Source organism: Polypterus senegalus, chromosome 2 (assembly GCF_016835505.1).
Source record: "Polypterus senegalus isolate Bchr_013 chromosome 2, ASM1683550v1, whole genome shotgun sequence".
Taxonomy (NCBI): Eukaryota; Metazoa; Chordata; class Cladistia; order Polypteriformes; family Polypteridae; genus Polypterus; species Polypterus senegalus.
In genome coordinates this window covers 200,560,240-200,578,923 of record NC_053155.1, presented here as the reverse complement: position 1 = coordinate 200,578,923, position 18,684 = coordinate 200,560,240, and the positions used below count along the sequence as shown (strand labels likewise).

General features: G+C 37.4%; 1 protein-coding gene across 1 annotated transcript in view; it reads left to right on the top strand.

Annotated features, from left to right (window-relative positions):
• dpt (dermatopontin) overlaps positions 1 to 18,684 on the top strand; it is a 146,416-nt gene that overhangs the window by 21,480 nt on the left and 106,252 nt on the right. The window lies entirely within an intron of this gene.

Here is an 18,684-nt window from a genome sequence, read left to right as displayed (position 1 = left end):
ATTTTCCAGAGTTGTAACCATTTTTATTGCCTGTAAGAAATTTCCCATGCATTGTTTGTTCAGCTTTCCCATTTTTTAAATTAAGAGTTCTGGCACAGTTTGAGTTACATATATTTACTTTATTTTTAACAAAACCCTTCAAAGAGAAAGTAATTTAATATTAAACATGAAGGTTCTGTCTCTTTTGATTTAAAGAGTAGATGAAATGGCAATTCCATACTTACCATTGTCTCATTAAATCGTCAAAAACAGATTCATTTGTATGCTCTTCTTATGTTTGCATGGGCAGCTTCAAACATATCTCAAACATATGCTTTTTCTTCTTCTTCTTTGTCTTGATGTTTTCCCTCTTTTTTTAAACTAATAATTCTAAGTGGAGCTGGTGCAAGTAATCATACCCTGTGATCGACTGGCATCATACCTAACTTTGGTCCCTGACTTTGCCCATACATTCTGGGACATACAGGATGTTAATGTAATGTAAATGAAAAAATTGATTTTAGCAGTTACTGCTTAAACTGTTTCAATAAATCTAATTTGTCATTGTTTTACATCATTGTTAAACTGTATTATTTAATATTGGGAGGGACGACTGGGCCAGACTCCTTGCCGTCCCTCACAATATTTAATTTGATTTTGTGTAATATCAATAAAATATTCAATGTACTCTTTTCATGTGCTATCAATTCATATTATTCATCCTTTCATTCTCTGAACTGGCTTTATCCATTACACCATCATGTGGAATCAAAGCTAACTAAAGCGCTGAGCAAATCAATGCAAATTTAGCTATGTCAGACTGAAAGGGCATTTGGAGAAATTTTAGACCGTGGAAAGCTGCTTTATTGAAGTTTACAAAAAAGAAAAGACAGTACTTTATTTTTAATGATCATTAACATTTTCAATAGGCATTTTTTTGCTTATTTGCTTCATGTGGATTGTCTTTTATATTGGTGCATATACTATAATGCCATTCTGGTGCAGTCCATTCATTTTCATCTTCTTTTAGGGATGAGTGGAAATTGCCCCACTTTGTCTTGTGTCAACAAATTCTCAGTGTACGTCATTTACGTCATTCTATATTTCTATTTACATCTGTCTACCAGAAAAAGGCTACAGCTTTAAGTTACTTGGACTATTTCACTACTGGTTGTTTTTAAACCTGCATATGAACAAGCCTTATAGGTACCTGTGATGTTGTTTCATGTTCTGTCCAGTCTAAGACACATCTTCACCACAGGTTGCACTCACTCAAAATCAATTATGTGGATATGAAAAACTCAGTGAAATATGGGATTAGTGAGACAGCTAGCAATTTTGACAATAGATGGATTTATATTATTGAGATTAAGAGTCTCGTTTAGCAAAAGGACGAAAAGATGAAACAAATTAACATAGGTTGCATCATAGTTTAAAAATATTGTTGATTATCTAAACTACTGTATCTGTTAGATATTCAGATCTAAGATAAAGTAGCCAAAGACATCAAATATTCAAATAATGGGCAATTAGGTAAGTTAAAAAGGCTTGTTAAAAATGACACTGAAGGTGTTGGCATAAGAAAATGTACATAGGGTAGAAAATTCCTTGATTCAGATAGATGGATGACAAACTGAATTTTATCAGTCTATGACTATAGGTATATGTGTATATGCTTTTCACAAAGTAAGTCTGATTGAAAATGGGGATGACTGTGAGATGAAACATTAACTTAAGCTTAGGACGATACCAGAGATCTGTACTATCTCTGCATGATCTGCACTACCAAAACGCTAATCAAAGAATTGTAGTTAGGACACATAAGAGCCAGGAAACCTAAAGCACGAGAACTAAACACACACATACACAAAAGATTGTTTTTTCGAGATACTGTATCTGCAAACTTGGATAGTGATTGGTCTGATACTACACTTTTGATATCATCATATTAATTACAGTATCTTCAGAGATATGTTCAGTAGATTAAGACACAGTGTCGTAGCAATGGCAACTTAACATGATGGTATTCCAAATTGTGTGTATGTTTACATATGTATTGTCATAGAAGACATGGGTTGACTGGCATCCTTTCCAGGGTGGATGGTTCTTTACCCGGCAAGGACACGATGATAAAGGAAGAATATCAAGGGATAGACATCCCAACCGGGTTGGTTAGTTGTACCTTTATTGGTTGGGAGGCCATTTTGAGGGAAGGAGAAGAGGCAACTGTTTACTGAGGCTATGTATTTCCCCAATACAGTGGGTGGAAGTATCCTTCCATTATCCAACATAATGGAAGGGCAGTGGGAAACTTCCTCTTGGGGCCATATGTTCCTGCACTGGGTGGTAGCATCCACCTCATGATGCTCTCATTTAGAAACCTGCAAGGCTGCATTTCTACACCTTATGTATTTTCTTAGTTCTATTTTCACTTTATAGTATTTTATATTTTGAATTTGATTCTTTAATTTGTCTTCAGATTTACAAATGTTTTTAGGTTGGCAGGCCACCAATTTGTTTTTCTTATGATCACTCACATTTTCTGGTACTTTTTGTTTTTTTGTTGCTAACATGGTTGATACCATAGAACTACTAGAAGTCACAACACATGGTGTTACTATCGCAAAGATATAAAACCTTGAACTATTAGTGATTGTCCAAGATTCTGGATATCTTAAAAATAGAATATTTATTGTTGTCTATAGTATGTGCTACTTTTAAGTCTTATGAATTTGGTGTGTAATCATCTGCTGTGAATTTTGTCTTTGTACTTTGCCTAGGTTTTGTTATTTTGACTTTTTACTCGCTGCCATTTTTGAAAAACAACACTACACTCTAAATCTGGTTGTTTTGGACTGAAGCAAGGTACTTTGTCAGCCTCAGGTCTACCTTCTTGCATGCGGCACAAGTCACCCGCAAAGTTACGTTATTGTACATGGAGCATTGTATTCATTCCACTGAAAAGCCTCTGTTCTAAAAACTTTTAAGACAAAGTACTCGTTTGGGTAAGCCTATAGATAGTTTAAGTGAAGTCATTCAGCAGGTTGTTATTTCAGTTAGAAAAACCACAACTATTTTGCCATCTGTGTTACCAGATGGGTCTCAAGATGTAGCACTTGCTCTGGTTCTGTCTAGCATTAAGTGTAATGTTTACACCACAAACAAGTTTAATGGTGATGCTGCCACCTGTTGTGGTTGGTATAGACAATATTTACCAACCACATTATTATTATTATTTTGAAACGCTTATTCTTTTCTACAATGAATGTTGAAGGGCTTATATTATTAATGTATTATATATGTTTTGTTTTGTATTGGGTGGATTTAGGGGTGGGCATCGATCTGTTCTTAACTCAATTTTTCTTTTTTTTTTAAAACTTGATTGCTTTGTATGGATTGTAATAAAATTAATAAAATAAAAAAAATGTATTGGGTGGATTCAATTTGGAGCAATAGATTTGTTTATTGCTATTAGCAATTTGGATGGTATAAGCTATTTTAGAAGCATCACTGGATAAAAGAGGTACAACACAAAATTTAAAAGTTCAAGGCAAGAATATAAGGATATTTTAGAAAATTACTTAATGTTCAAAACTCCTGCAGCCAACTCTATCTGGGACAAACACAATTCAATGACAGTGCTTCTCAAGTGCATTTAAAAAGAATTTAACAGCTAAGTATTATTCTATAACCTGGGTAAAGTCCTGTAGTTCCCACTCAACCCATCAAAGACCTGCTGAACCCTATTAAAGGAATTCATCACCCTAAAGTGATATTTTTTAACATTTTACTTATCACATTTTGTTTGTAGCAATCAGCAAGAAAAAATTTCTTGACAAAATAGACTTGGACCAACCCTATACAAATAGCAAATAATATTAAAACTTTCGCTCATGTTAGTTACATCAGTGTGATATCCAGTTGTGTGTTCACTGCATCCCAAACACATATACTTTTGTGAAAATATTCCTAAATGACGCGTGTGTGAATTGCTGAGGAGTTCATTCAAATGGGACTGAGCCTCTGAATTTAAAACATGACCCCCCACAAAGCTGCGTTTTTTATTTTTTATTGTCAATTTGTGAAATTGCGCCATTGGATAGACCACCTGCTTGTTGAAACACCTAAGATATGCTGAAATAAGAGGAATACTTTTCACGTAATGATGTTTCCCTAAGTCTCCCATGCCATGGTAGTTTATGATTACAATATTACTGGACCAGACTCCAGACCAATGAATGAGAAGAAAGCTTATTATCTAACAGTATTTTAGCCAAAATACTTGTTTTTGGCACGTTGTGAACATACAACTGGATATCTGATGTGGAAATTATGCATCACGTGGAAATTGACATATTTTTCATGGACATTTTGATATTGTTTGCTGTTAGTCCAGCTTTGGTCCCCATAGAGGCCTGTTGTGTCATGCAATTTGTAATGTCCATTCTCCAGAAAAACAAAAGACAAAAAAATTTGGACGTGAGTGTCAGTAGGCTTTGCGCCCTTGGAAACAAGTTAGCTGGACTATTCTATAACATTTCAATAATTATTTACCACTCTAATGCTGATCTTTTTGAACATAAAAAAGGTCATTACAATAGCAATTAATGAGAAGAATTCATAATTAATTGCAGAATTATGGTATTTGAATGTTCCTCTGGAGTGCCTCTTTGTCTTGCATGATTTAGCTCAAAAACTAATCAGCACATTGTCAACTCATAACAGGCTTACGTTTCAAGTTTGGTCTTTTTTCGTGCAGGCATTTTAGCTGTAGACTGGCTTCAATAAACTGTGACACACAGACACACACACACACACACACCAATCATCAAGAGTTTTTGCTATCAGGTGACCTTAAACATTGAAATCCATCGAAAACTGGAGATCGTCATTTTTAATGAATCTAAAGCTTTTGCTCCTCCCCCATAGGCGATAGGTGAGGGAGGGCGGAAAGAATTTCTCAAAAATTGGTCTTGGCCATTACTACAACAACATGAGGTTAAATAAAGATAAAAAAGATCATTTTTAAGTGGAGTATTCCTTTATGCAATCAAAATCAACAAAAACAGTATAAGCGAGGCTTTTATTTATTTTCATTTAAATCATTTAATTACTCTCTTATGTTGGGAGCAAAATAAAAGTCATTAGATGAAAAAGCAATTGCTATATAGCAGCTCTGTTTCACCTCCTCTTTGTAAGCAGTAGTTAAATATGATTATGTCAGTAAAGATTGATTGGTTACTGACAGTTTATAATGGAGTATAAATATATAAATATATATAGCACAACTTGTTGAATGTTCTTTAAATTTACACATCTGGACAATCCATATGTGCATCAATATAACCTCACCCTTAATTGGTGTGACTCAAGGAGGTTCCTTGAGATTAACTGTTGCCCGAGTTAAGGTTTTTCAACATAATTTTATAATTGCAGACATTGTTCAGATAATGTAATTTGAAGTTTTTGTTAAAGGTTTCAAATATTTCTTCTGCTTCTGATGGTATTCTAGCATGTTAGTTGTTAAAAGGGACGCTATAGGCTTTACTCCCCAATTGAATTTGATGAATGATTTATTAATGGGTGTTCAATTACCTTAAGCTTGATTTTATTTTTTTCACTCTTTCTATGATCAAATTAAGGGAAACTTAAAGAATACCCTAATCAAAATTTGTATCACAACTTTGGCTATTTGTTGTTTACACAAGCATTACAATGGGCTAGACACACGATGTAAGTGACTTTGACTATACAATGATTGTTGGTGCCAGATATGGTGGTCTCTGCTTCTCAGAAACAGATGCCTTCCTGAGATTATCATCCACTAAATTCTTTAGCGTTAACAAGGAATCATATGGTAAACACAAACACCCAATGTGCAGCAGTTCTGTGGGTGAAAACATCTTATTAATGGCAGAGAGTTGAATGGACAGACTCATTCAAGCTAAGAAAAGAAAAAGACAGTCAAAAAGGGTAACACATTAAACCAAGATGTGGATGGGCTACAGCAACAAACCATATTGGGTTCCATTCCTGTAAGCCAATAAAGAAGTACATATGTGATCACCAAAACTGGAACCTTGTAGGTTGGTAAAATGTTATATGATCTGACTTATGCGGTGGGCTGGCGCCCTGCCTGGGGTTTGTTTCCTGTCTTGTGCCCTGTGTTGGCTGGGATTGGCTCCAGCAGACCCCCGTGACCCCGTAGTTAGGATGTAGCGGGTTGGATAATAGATGGATGGATGGATCTGACTTATCTTGATTACCACAGCAATGGCAGGAATTTGGAGTAAACTAGACAAATCCCTGGAGTCAACCCACGTTGTGCTAACAATAATTGATGCAAACTTGAATTTGCCATGAAATACAGTATTTGACATCATATAAAAATCACAAAATAAATTACATTACAGCAAAGTCTGTATTATTCACACAAGAACAAAGGCATTTACTTCCTGTCTGGAGGTGTTTTCATGAATTAATTCCATATACATCTGGCTTTCATTTAGCATATTAGTGAAACACTGCAGTGGACTGGCACCCCTCTCTGGATTTGTTTCCTGCCTTGCGCCCTGTGTTGGCTGGGATTGGCCACAACATACCCCTGTGACCCTGTAGTTAGGATGTAGCGGGTTGGATAATGGATGGATGGATATTAGTGAAACATATGTAGTAAAAAAAAAAATCACTGGAATTGCGCATATCCTTAGATAGGAGGAGGTGGTTGTGAGTTAATGACAGGCAGCAGTGACTTTCTGTGTACTCAGTTTTTCTGTGAAGAAAACATAGTAATATGCATGATAGTGTGTTTTGAGTTGTCCTTGTGTAAAAAATATGCAGCATGTGACCTTTTTAAAAAACACACTGCACTTCTCTGCAGTGATATGAACAAGAGGCATGAACAGAATAGATTTTACACTGCCGCAGAAACGAACACAGATAAACATGGAAGTGTGAATAAAGCTTTAAAAAGTAGTATTCCTTTTTTTCCACCTCAAAAAAAACCTTTAAAATCCCCAAAAACTCTTTAGTGAGTTTTGCATTCTGCAATTGCAATATCATTGTCAAAACTTCATTTTAATGTTTTTTTGGAACACATTAGGCCTCTTAATGCTGTTTGTCATTTGAATGCAATAGTATACCTAAATATTGTTTGAGTATTTGAATTCTAGAGTTAGGATTTGGAAGCTGTTATCACTAGAACACAGGAACCAAAGCCAACTTCTGAAAATTATTGCATTTAAGAGTAAAGTACTGAGGATTAATACTGCAGTGCTGGCTGTACATCAGTTATAAATGTGTAGTTGATAAACACACATACATTTAAAATTTCTCTTACATCATGCCTGAAGAAGGGGCCTGAGTTGCCTCGAAAGCTTGCATATTGTAATCTTTTTAGTTAGCCAATAAAAGGTGTTATTTTCTCTACATTCATAATGGCTAACACGGTACAACACCCTAGTACTCTTGCATCTCCTGAATCTTCTGCTTCCACACACATACACACACACACACACACACCCTCACATACACACATGTTCACTGTCCTTTCACTGCTCTGATGGTTTCAGTAACATGACTGAACTTTATCTCATTAAAGACACAGGAGCTTAAATTACACTTACCATGTGCATCTCTTTATGCTAGTGTACCCTTTTCAAAATGGACGCTTCCAGCTAGAAGTCAAAGGCACACATCATTTCAAGCTGGTTCGACGCAGGCAGTAGTGACTGCAGTTTACCCCAGGGCTTTCATAATCCTGTGATCGCAATCTAATAACGCACTTTTGGGATGCAGTGGAATTGGAACTTCACTGCAGGAATATGTGGCTGAGAAATCTGCAGGAACAGTGTAATGCTATTGAGTCAGCATAGACCAAAACCCCTATGAAATGTATCTTATTAAATCTATGCATGAAAGAATTCAGGCTATTCTAGAAACAAAAGAAGATCCTTCCTCGTACTAGATAGGAATTCCTAATAAAGTGGCCACTGAGTACAGATTCACATAAAATTGAGTCTTTAAGGAGGGTAGAATTACATATACTGCGTAATAAGAAGTGTGTTGCTTACCTTTACTGTCTGAAAATAGTTCTAAACGTGAGTGTCTCAACTTCCTTCTGCACTAAGCTTTACAAAGCCACAAACCTAAGTGACATCATGATTGGTAGTTAATTTTCCTTACTTCAAAAGCATACTTAACATGGCATTTCAAAGGACATGTTTACCAGCAACATTATTTTGATGATTTCCTTGCTTTTCTGGAAGAGTAAAAATGACCTCATACTGAGATGCAAGGGAGGAAGCAACCTTACAGTAGACAGAAGTCCATTCTCTTGGAGGAAGTACTCACAAAACATTCTCACCCAATCTTTCTCATATCAGGCTACTTAAGAGTTACAAATTAGTCTAACATATGTGTGATGATGGTGTTGGAGGAAATCAAAATATCTCAGGAAATGCCTATGTGAATAAGCAAGCTCCATAGCACAAACACTGTAGAGGCTATTGAATGCTGGTCTCAGAAGGTAAATAGTAAAAAGTAACTGCTCTGTCATGGTGATGCCCTACCATAGATCAGTTATCTGTAAATGTCTTCCTGACTAATATAATAATAACAACACACATGAAAATGTATGAATAGTTGACATTTTTATTTGAAGACATTGTTTTCAGACATTTTTATTTAGAATGATCAGGAAGTCTGCTGCTGTTTTGCAGCTGGCATCTAGGAAACCATTGGGTCCCATGATATTGTGCAGTGTGTGGAAAGCTGCTTAATAAAATTCTTATTGCTATTTTAATGGAGCACATTTTAATTAGGTCACTAGGAACCTAATTACAGTAAAGCTGTGCATTTACAAAGATTAATTCCTCCTAAAACAGTTTCAAAACAACTAGACCCAAAGTCTGTTTTTGCTTGTGTAATGAAGCAAGTTGCTTAACCCTTAAATACGCTCTGCTGCTCAGTGTTAAAACAGTGATCATTCTCTCGGTATCTGTGTGTCAGGGTTACAAATGTTGCCACAGATGGAAAGTCTGAAAACACCCACTGTTGCTTATAAAATAATAAAGTATAAAGTAAACTCTGCTGATTGGTGTTTACATTAATTAAGAACATTGACTAGGCACTAATTAAATTGACAGCTCAGAATAAGGCGCAGTATACAGTATACAGAGGTACTTTATTGGTGCTTATAATTGTGAATTTGACAAAGCTACAAGATAAAGTCATTTTCATAGTGATTAAGAGGGACAACAAACTACTTAGACTTCAGACTGGTTTGGTATCTCATTCTCAAATTATTATTTTTTGTTCTTTATTTCACCTTATACAATTCTCGAATTAGGAATTTGTTAGTTTTCACATACCTCTTGGGGTCAGCCATTGTACAGCACCCCTGGAGCAATTGAAGGTTAAAGGCCATGCTCAAGGGCCCAGCAGAGTAGGATCTCTTTTGGCAGTGATGGGGATTCGAACTGGCAACATTGGGATACCAGCGCAGCTCTTTTGCCTCAAAGTCACCACTCCGGCTTAATTAGTAATCTCTATTTTGCTGTGCTTTGCCTGTTCATCCTTAAAAACTGAGTTTACTTACTTGTGTAGCAAATCTTTCTGTTCAACTTTCTCAAAAGTTGTTCCAAATGCCATTGCTACAAAGAGAGATCATCTGTCACTACAAGAAAGTAAGATGGTTGCTGATCTAACACTGGAAACCTTAACAAGTTCGAGATCATCGTAAATGTAGAAGATTTATACTGTATATGTAAAGGTGGTTCATCTAAAAAACATACAAATCCTGATCAGGGCAGGCGTCACCATTAAGGTGAATTAGGCATTCGCTTAAGGTGCAGATCATAAGGTTCCAGCTGGACGGGTTAGTCAGTTGGTGCACTAATAAGCTTGGCCTAGGGCGCAAAATAGCCTAGCAGCGGCACTGATTCCAATACTTAAAGTATTTTTTGTCTTTTACTTGATCTTGGTTTTTGACTGTCAAATTATCGTAATTACTGTAATTATAGGACACTCAAAATGGACACATTCTTTGAAAAAGTACCTCTCACCTCATTAGTGACTGCACCACACTTAGCTGCAGGTAAATACATTTTATAATCATTCCTTGGTCTCTCAAAACACTTTGGGGGAAATTAGTCTTATGCTTCCATGGCAGCTCAATGACATTTTTTGTTGTTGTTAATGTGATCTGCTTGCTCTAACTGCCAGAGCAGTTGTGTTCACTCGACTTAGCCATTTAAAAACCTTGGTGTTCTTTTTCAGACATTGTTTTGAGAATTTGCTTACATGAATGATTGTTTTGCTGTGTTTGTGGATTATCTTTAGAACATGGACAGTTCACTGAAATTCTCCAGTGGGGTTCTCCTATACAAAAAATAATTTATTTTTTAATGGTTCTTAAGGTACCAATGCATTCTGGAAACCTAGGACACTGCAACCATTAAGATGTTTGGCAGTGGCCATATTTCCACACTATTTCTTTAATTTCTGCCTTTCCCGTTCTTTTGTCAGCAGCCATACCACATGCACTTAAGAAGATGTCATCCACTTGAAGCTAAGCACGTTCAGGCCTGGCTAGTAAATGTATAGGAGACCATCTATGAAAAACTTGGGTTGCTGCTGGAAGGAGTGCTGGTGAGGTCAGCAGGGGTTGCGTACCCTGTGGTCTGAATGTAGATCCCAATGTCCTAATGCAGTGATGGGGACACTGTGATCTATAAATGGTTCTGTCCTTCGGATGGGACGTAAAACCAAGGTCCTGACTTTTTGAGGTCCTGACACTCAGATCATTTTTGCTCTATGCTCGGGTTTTTTGCTAACAGATTACGTATTGGAACTTGTTTGCCTTGTTTTGCCTTTTTAGGCACATCCTTTTTGGTATTTTGAGTATCTTTATGACTTCTCCCATTAATGTAAAAAGAAAAATTCAGTTTATAAACATAACAGCTTGGGATTGTGCCTGATCTGGGTTGATTCCTTCCCTGCTTCCCAGCACTGGGATATTCTCCAGCCCCCTGTAGTGAACCAAGCAGGTATAAGTTTGAAATAATTAATGGAGTTAACATATTAAAGCCCTTGCTCTGAGGAATCTGATTCCCATCTCTTAGGTTTGGCTTCTGTCCTATGCCTGATGCTGCTGGGACAGACTTTAGTTTCCCTCATTCCCATATAGAAATTCTGATTCATGAAAAGGATGAATGACAAATTTCAATTTTTACAGAATGTAAGTTATTCTCAATGTTGGGAAAGCGAGAAGACTTTGTGTATACGTAAAACAAGCACATTCAGTTTAAGTTTCTGAATTTACATAGTACAACTTCTAAGCAATGCAGATTTTGCACAAAATATACTCACCAGCCACTTTATTAGGTACATCTTGCTAGTACCGGGTTTGAACCTCTTTTGCCTTCAGAAGTGCCATAATTCTTCATGACATAGATTCAACAAGGTGCTGGAACAATTTCTTGGGGATTTTGGTCCATATTGACATGATAGTATCATGTAATTGCTACAGATTTATTGGCTGCACATCCATGATGCGAGTCTCCCATTCCTCTACATCCCCAAAGTGCTCTATTGGATTGAGATTTGGTGACTCTGTAGGCTATTTAAGCATAATTAACTCATTGTCATGTTCAAGAAACCAGTTTGAGATAATTTGAGCTTTGTGACACAGCACGTTATCCTGCTGGAAGTAGCCATCAGAAGGTGGGTACACTGCGGTCATAAAGGGATGCACATGGTCAGCAACAATACTCACGTAGGCTGTGGCATTTAAACAATACTCAGTTGGTGCTAAGGAGCCTAAAGTGTGCCAAGAAAATATCCCCCACACCATTACGCCACCACCACCAGCCTGATACAAGGTAGGATGGATCCATGCTTTTATGAGTCTAAATGTCAAATCAGAAATTGAGACTCAACAGATCAGGCAACATTTTTCCAATCTTCTATTGTCCATTTTTGGTGAGCCTGTGCGAATTATACCCTCAGTTGTCTATTCTTAGCTGACAAGAGTGGCATCCAATGTGGCCTCCTGCTGCTGTAGCCCACCAGCTTCAAATTTGAACATGTTGTGCATTCAGAGATGGTCTTCTGCACGCTTTGGTTGTAATGAGTGGGTTTTTGAGTTGCCTTTCTATCAGCTCGAACAAGTCTGGCCATTCTCCTCTGACCTTTGGCATCAACAAAAGAATTTTCACCCAGAGATCTGCCAGTCACTGGATATTTTCCATTTTTGGACCATTCTCTGCAAACCCTAGAGATGGCTGTGCATGAAAATCCCACTAGATCAGCAGTTTCTGGAGTACTCAGACAAACCCTGTCTGACTTCAACATCCATGCAACCGTCAAAGTTACTTAAATCGTCCTTCTTCCCCATTCTGATGCTCAGTTTGGGCTTCAGCAGGTCGGCTTGACTATATCTACTTGCCTAAATACATTGAGTTGCTCCCATGTGATTGGCTGGTTAGATACTTGCGTTAACAAGCAGGTGAACATGTGTACCTAATAAATTGGCCGCTAAGTGTGGATAGAAGAAAAACCCTGATATTGTATATTATAAACAGGAATGCTTCAATATACAACATATTCTTACCAAAGGAAACCATAATAAATTGTTGATGGGCTGCTTTTGTGATATTGCCAGAGTGCTTGAATTTCTATCTACTATCATTTGCTTGCTTGTCACATAAATTGCTATGTAATTGAGACTTTTCAGTGGGTGTAATGCACACTGTTATAAAAGAAAGCATTAAATGTGGGAGCTCTGAAAATCTGCCAACATTTTATTTCTTTTTTCTGAACTCTAATTTTCCAGGTTACTGATTTCTGCAAATTACTGTTTGCTTCTTTTTCTTTGCTTGCTGCTAACTTTATTGTAGTGGAAAATGCAAGATGTCATGCATCTTAATTGGTGAAAATGACCATTGGAATAATTAAACATTTCTCTGCCCTCTGCCTAATGAGGCTTGACCTTACAAGTGGCACCTGGCTGAGAGGTCAGAACTGTACTAGTCGAGGTTGACTGTTCTGTATTTACCATTCAGGCTTAAGGTCAGTATGAGCTGAACTTCTGTAAGTCATTTATAATCTCAGTGTAGATGCTAAAACAAGATACCTTATATAATTAAAATGACATATTCATTTTTTAAATAACAAAAACGCATTTATATGTGTACCAGTTCTGCATTTAGTAATTAGTATAATCTATACTTGTATTTTAACTAAGAATTCTACACACGGATCTGCAGCTGTAGTCAGTGAAGAGTGCGATGCAAATAAATAAGCTGTAATAATATGGTTTGCATGTGCCTTGAGCTCAAATAAGCCATACTTTGATTTATCTAACTTTATTACTTTATTACTTTATAACGTTAGCATTCTACTGCATTGTAATCTGACCTTCTTAGGCCCTGGACAGCCTTGGCTATCACAGATTGCTGGTCAAATGAAATTTTATACATTAGACTACTTCTTACTTCAGACATTTTAAGGAACAGAAATACTCTGAAAATATGTAAAACATTAGCTCAGTTCAAATTTCTATCCTACTACCAATTCACTTAAACTTCCATTAAACTGGACTTTGATATATGCACTTAAGTTTGTTATAATCACATACTGTTTGCTATTAACAGCCTTGATTATATGATAGTGTAGTTTAATAGGAAGAAACAGCCTTATCTTAGAGGGAAACATGAAAAGGAAAAAATAGGAACAAAACATTTTGGTCATCTATTATAGGAATAGAAAGAGATGTGGAACTTAATAATTTGGGGTGTTATGTTTATGTGAGATGAGGTTTATGTGTATGTACTTGTGATTGTTTAGCATTCCTTCTAGAATTTCTTTCTGCTTTGAATCTGCTGTTGCTAAGACAGGCTCCATCTTTTCCTCCAGACAGACAGATAGATATTTTATTAATCTCAAGGAAAATAGATAAAATGTGTGCAGAAAATAGACAAATATTTGAGGTTTCCATTCTGTACCATAATGGATGATGTTTCTGCTCATACTGTGATGGCTTATGTCTGGAGACTTTCTGTATCCTTGTGTGCATCTCAACTGTTCTGCTTTTCTCTCACTGTTTACAGACATGATTGAGGATGATAAATTAAGTACTAGCATACTATGTTTTCTTGCTTAGTAACTGGATAAGTTATGGATTGCCATAACTATGTAAATGCACTGGAGTAAAGATGGTTGTTCTTTTTTAGCTTCGTTTGAGGTTTTCTTCTTTCTGATTTTTTGTGTATTTCTTGTATTAAATGTTTGTATAAGTCAATGGAGTCTGGTCTACTAGGCTACAACTCTCAAGAAACATTGTAGATGATGTACAGAAGCTGGATATTCAGATGTTTGCTTTTTCAGCCAAGACAATATTCATAGACAAAGATTCAGACTTATCAATCAGTACATTATTGCAGAAAATTTTGAAACTAACTAGTTGTGCTACCCATCTAAGACAGGTTGAAATCTAAGTAATCAATGCAAACCTCAGTGTTAATGTTTGCTGTGCACCATCTATTAAAGTGTATTTGTTAATGCATGTAGTAATAAAATGCATTGCATTTGTCATTCCAACTGATGTATCACAAACATTTGTAGCAATGAAATGAGAAATGCAATCCATATGTCTCTGTTATATGCCATTTCGTATGGGATTCGTAAAAGCAGTCTTAATGCTTGTGGTATGCCATCTGTTATAATGACAAATGCAATGCATTTTATTACTACAAATGTTTGTGATGCACCATCTGTTGGAATGACATAGCAATTGAACAGACACAAAGATACACAGACATTTGTCCTTTTATTAAGGTGAGTAAGACAGTGCGAGTAAATATGACTGACACAGACATTTCCCTGTGATGTGATGTGCTGTACCCACATGCTTGATTAAAGAGAAATCCCACCGTCAATCAAAATTTATCTCTGATTAACATCAGTGAAGATGGGGAGGCAAGTTGCTGTTATTGAAGGATCCTTGGATTGTAGATCTGTGGTGACCAGGCTGATGAGGTGTGCTTTTATTAAGAGTTTTGCTACGATTATAGTAGTATTATTATAAAATGATAATACATATGTAACGCACATTACTAATATTTTCGTTTTGCTTTCTTTTAATTTCTCTAAAGCTCCAGTCCCATTATGTGACTTACTGTACCCAATGATTGTAGTCTTCATTTATGTAAATTTATTAACCTGTGCACTTATGAGATCCTCCAGTCATGCAACGTGGCACACCTGGCAACTTAGTTATAGCAAGCTGCAACTGCTATAAGATTTCATGGGACAGCCTGCTGTTTGTGCAAGCTGTGACAACCACTGAGCACTTAGCAACAAGTATAATGCATATAATGCCTTGTGGCGGATGGCTGGGGCCCATGCCTGGCCGGGACGCCCCTTCAACAATGGATCCGGGGGAGCAGCCATGGGATGCACGCTATGTCCCCCAGAACACTTGGTCACAGCCCCCCTGGGTTGCGTCAGGGCCACTTTCATGGAACACCGGAGCTCATCTTGGTTGGGCTCCGTGGCCTCCACCGGGAGAACTGCATAGAGCTGCACGGCTTAACGATCCCGTCTGGGCGGGAACGCAGCCACACCCGGAGGTGCAGCCAGATGTAGGTCAGCGAGCACCTGCAGCACTTCCGGGTGGGCTATAAGAGGAGCCTGCAGCCATTACTCAGGGTGCCAAAGTCGAGAGGAGGTGGACGAAGGGGCCCTGGGAGGAGTGGAAGACAGAGTGCGATTTGGGGTGATTTGTGTTGGTTTGTGTGTGTATTTTGGGACCGTGTTGTGCCTGTGGGGATCACAGGGAAAACGTGCCCCAAAGGTGAAGAAGAAATTAAAAGTTCTTTTGTTTATTTTACACGTCCCTCTGTTGTCAGTCTGTGTCAGGTCGGAGCCAACCAAGTGCCAATATCACAGCCCTTAAACAAAAAGAACCCAATCATATCTATAAGGAGAAAGCAACAGAGAAAATCAATTGCACCCTCAAGAAACAAAGCAAAAACGGGTTGTCCTGGACCTCACAAAGGAGAGGATCATTGAACCTAGGAGCCAGTACAAGTGTCTATTTGAGGTCATGTCATTTTTATACAACTACAGAGTGCAGACAGAAAAAAGATGCTCCATGTTGATTACTTGCCAAAATGTGTCAAACTTGCTATTCTTTTGCTGTGTAGTAGGAAATCTGAAACCGAAGTCATGGGGGATTTATCTAATCCATCATCCTTTGTATTTCCTAACTATGCAATCTAACATTTGACATGACAACAAGATTCAACAACTGCAATCATTAAATGTGATAGTTTCTCCAACTAGAAGTCATGTAGTGTGACAGATGTTGGAGTTTGGATTGCAGCAATTCCAATATGACTGGCCTAAGTATATGGCTAATCTTTAGTTTATACTATATGTGTTATAATGGACTGTGTTACGTCGAAGGCAAATAGGCAATTGGGTCAGCTTAAGTTAATCAATTTTCTCATCAACTTTTCAGGTTTTTTTCCAGTTGCTGTCGTTGCCATTATGCTTAGATCACTTACTGCTGTAGTTCCCAACCATTTCTGTGCCTTGTAAATGTTTGATTTATGTTCACACCTCCTACAAAAGTAATGTTATATCTGAAGATAAAGAAATCAAATTTCTAACATGCAATCAATGATCAAGAGGTTTAGGGATTGGAGAATCCTGTGAAGCAAATGGTGCTGGTGGGCTGCTAAGCAACGAAACACAGCTAAGCTAAGCTTTATCTCCAGATAACACTTGCACTGCAGTTTTAAAACAGATGTACCACACAGTTAAAATGGCTGTGATACTGCCAGGACCACTAACAAAAGAGATGAACTGAGTGTAAGCAGCAGGTGTTGCTTCCAGTTCAGTCCCCCTTTTCCCCACCCATGGCAAAAATGTCAATCAAACCTCAGATTCAGTGATGTTCCAAGATCAGGGTTTGCACAGAAATGAATACTAAACCTCACCCTTCTCTACGAATCATTGCAAATTCCAAATCCCATTCTTTTTTCAAAAAAAAAATGTAATTTGCATTAATGAATTCTCCGTCTGCAGCAAAGAATCTGTGAGAACGTACATTTTTGTGGATCAGACGCAAGTGACAACTGCACGCACAATGTTTGATTCTTTTCATATCATAGAGCAGGAACAGTAACTAATAGATGACCTACAAATGATAGCACACTGCAAGACACCAGTTGCAAAAAATGTCAGACAGCACACCTCACTCAGTTTTGGTTAATTGCGATGCAGCCATCATCTTTGTTGCACCCTGTGAAATGTTATTTCACATCCCTGGTTGGGAACCCTGATCTACTGTATCAATTTATCCAGTTTCTTAATCTGCTTATTTCTTACTGATTAACCTACAGTATGTGGGAAGTATCAGTGAAATGGGAGGAACCAGCCTTAGAGAGGACGTCAGTCCTCTGTAGGACACACTCCATCACTGTTCCTGCATTCACCCTTACAAAGCCAATGTAGAGTTACCAACCAATCAACTTTTAGTTTTGAGGAACCCAGCATATGCAGAGAAAACCCTTGGAAACACCTCAAAAATGAACTGCACACAAGCAATACCAGTTTTTTTTTTTAAATCGAGGCCTCTTCAGTTCTTCAGCACTGCCTTGTTAACTTAACTGGAGACTGATAAATGACTCTATAGTTTGGATATATGATTTAGTGTGCACTACAATAAACTGGCATTCTCTCATGGTATCCTACATCGCCCCAATGTTGTTTGGCAAAGCTAACGCTCACCTCAAACGTGTAAGGGAAAACCCAGTTAAAAGTAAGTTGTTAAACCCTGAAACAAAGTACAGCTGTAGGTTTTTCCTCATCCCGTTTCCATGGATGTTTTTCCAGTCTGTGCTGGAGACTATCGTTCTGTTTCCAAAACTGATAGCGGTAGGCTCACTTACATTAAATTGCCTTCTTTTATTTCTAAAGCATTTGTATGCTGTTACAGTATGTACAATGTTAGGAATGCCTGAGGGCAAAATGAAGGTTTATATAAAGGATGCCAAAAGCGAAGTACTGCATTATAAAGTTAAACAGATCGCAGGCAGAAAGCCATTTATTACATACGTCCCATGCATTTTGTCTTCAGTCTGGCTGTGCTGAACATAAACAAGGAAAACAAATGAAGTGCACGCAGTAAACCATAAAATACACAGTGGTGTCTTTTTTTTTACTTTACAGTTGTAGATATGAAGAATTAAAGTAGTCAGCCCTCCTACCAGATTTAAAACTCATAATTTTTAAACCTGCAAGATTTAAACCCGCATTTTATTTGCTGGAGACTTTAGCATAATCTAGTACAGAATGCCATGGTGATTCTTAGCACTCAGTTTGCATTTTGTCCCTGTTTTCATGTACCTTTTACAAACAGGAGAATGTTAGCTTAAGAAGTGAATGAGGGGATGTGCTTGGGTTTGCCCATTACTGGACTGACATCTGTTGCGTGGATCGTACATGCCTTTAGCTTTCGGGTAATGTTCAGGATTTGTACAACCCGACAATGGGTTGAGAAATGACATTAATTGATAATCTCTCAATGAAATTTTGGTTACTGGCCTTCATTGAGTTTCGGTTTACTTTTATATTGCACTCTTCACTGCATGCAGGTTCAGGGACCTGAAACAATCTGTCAGGTAGCTGTTATGA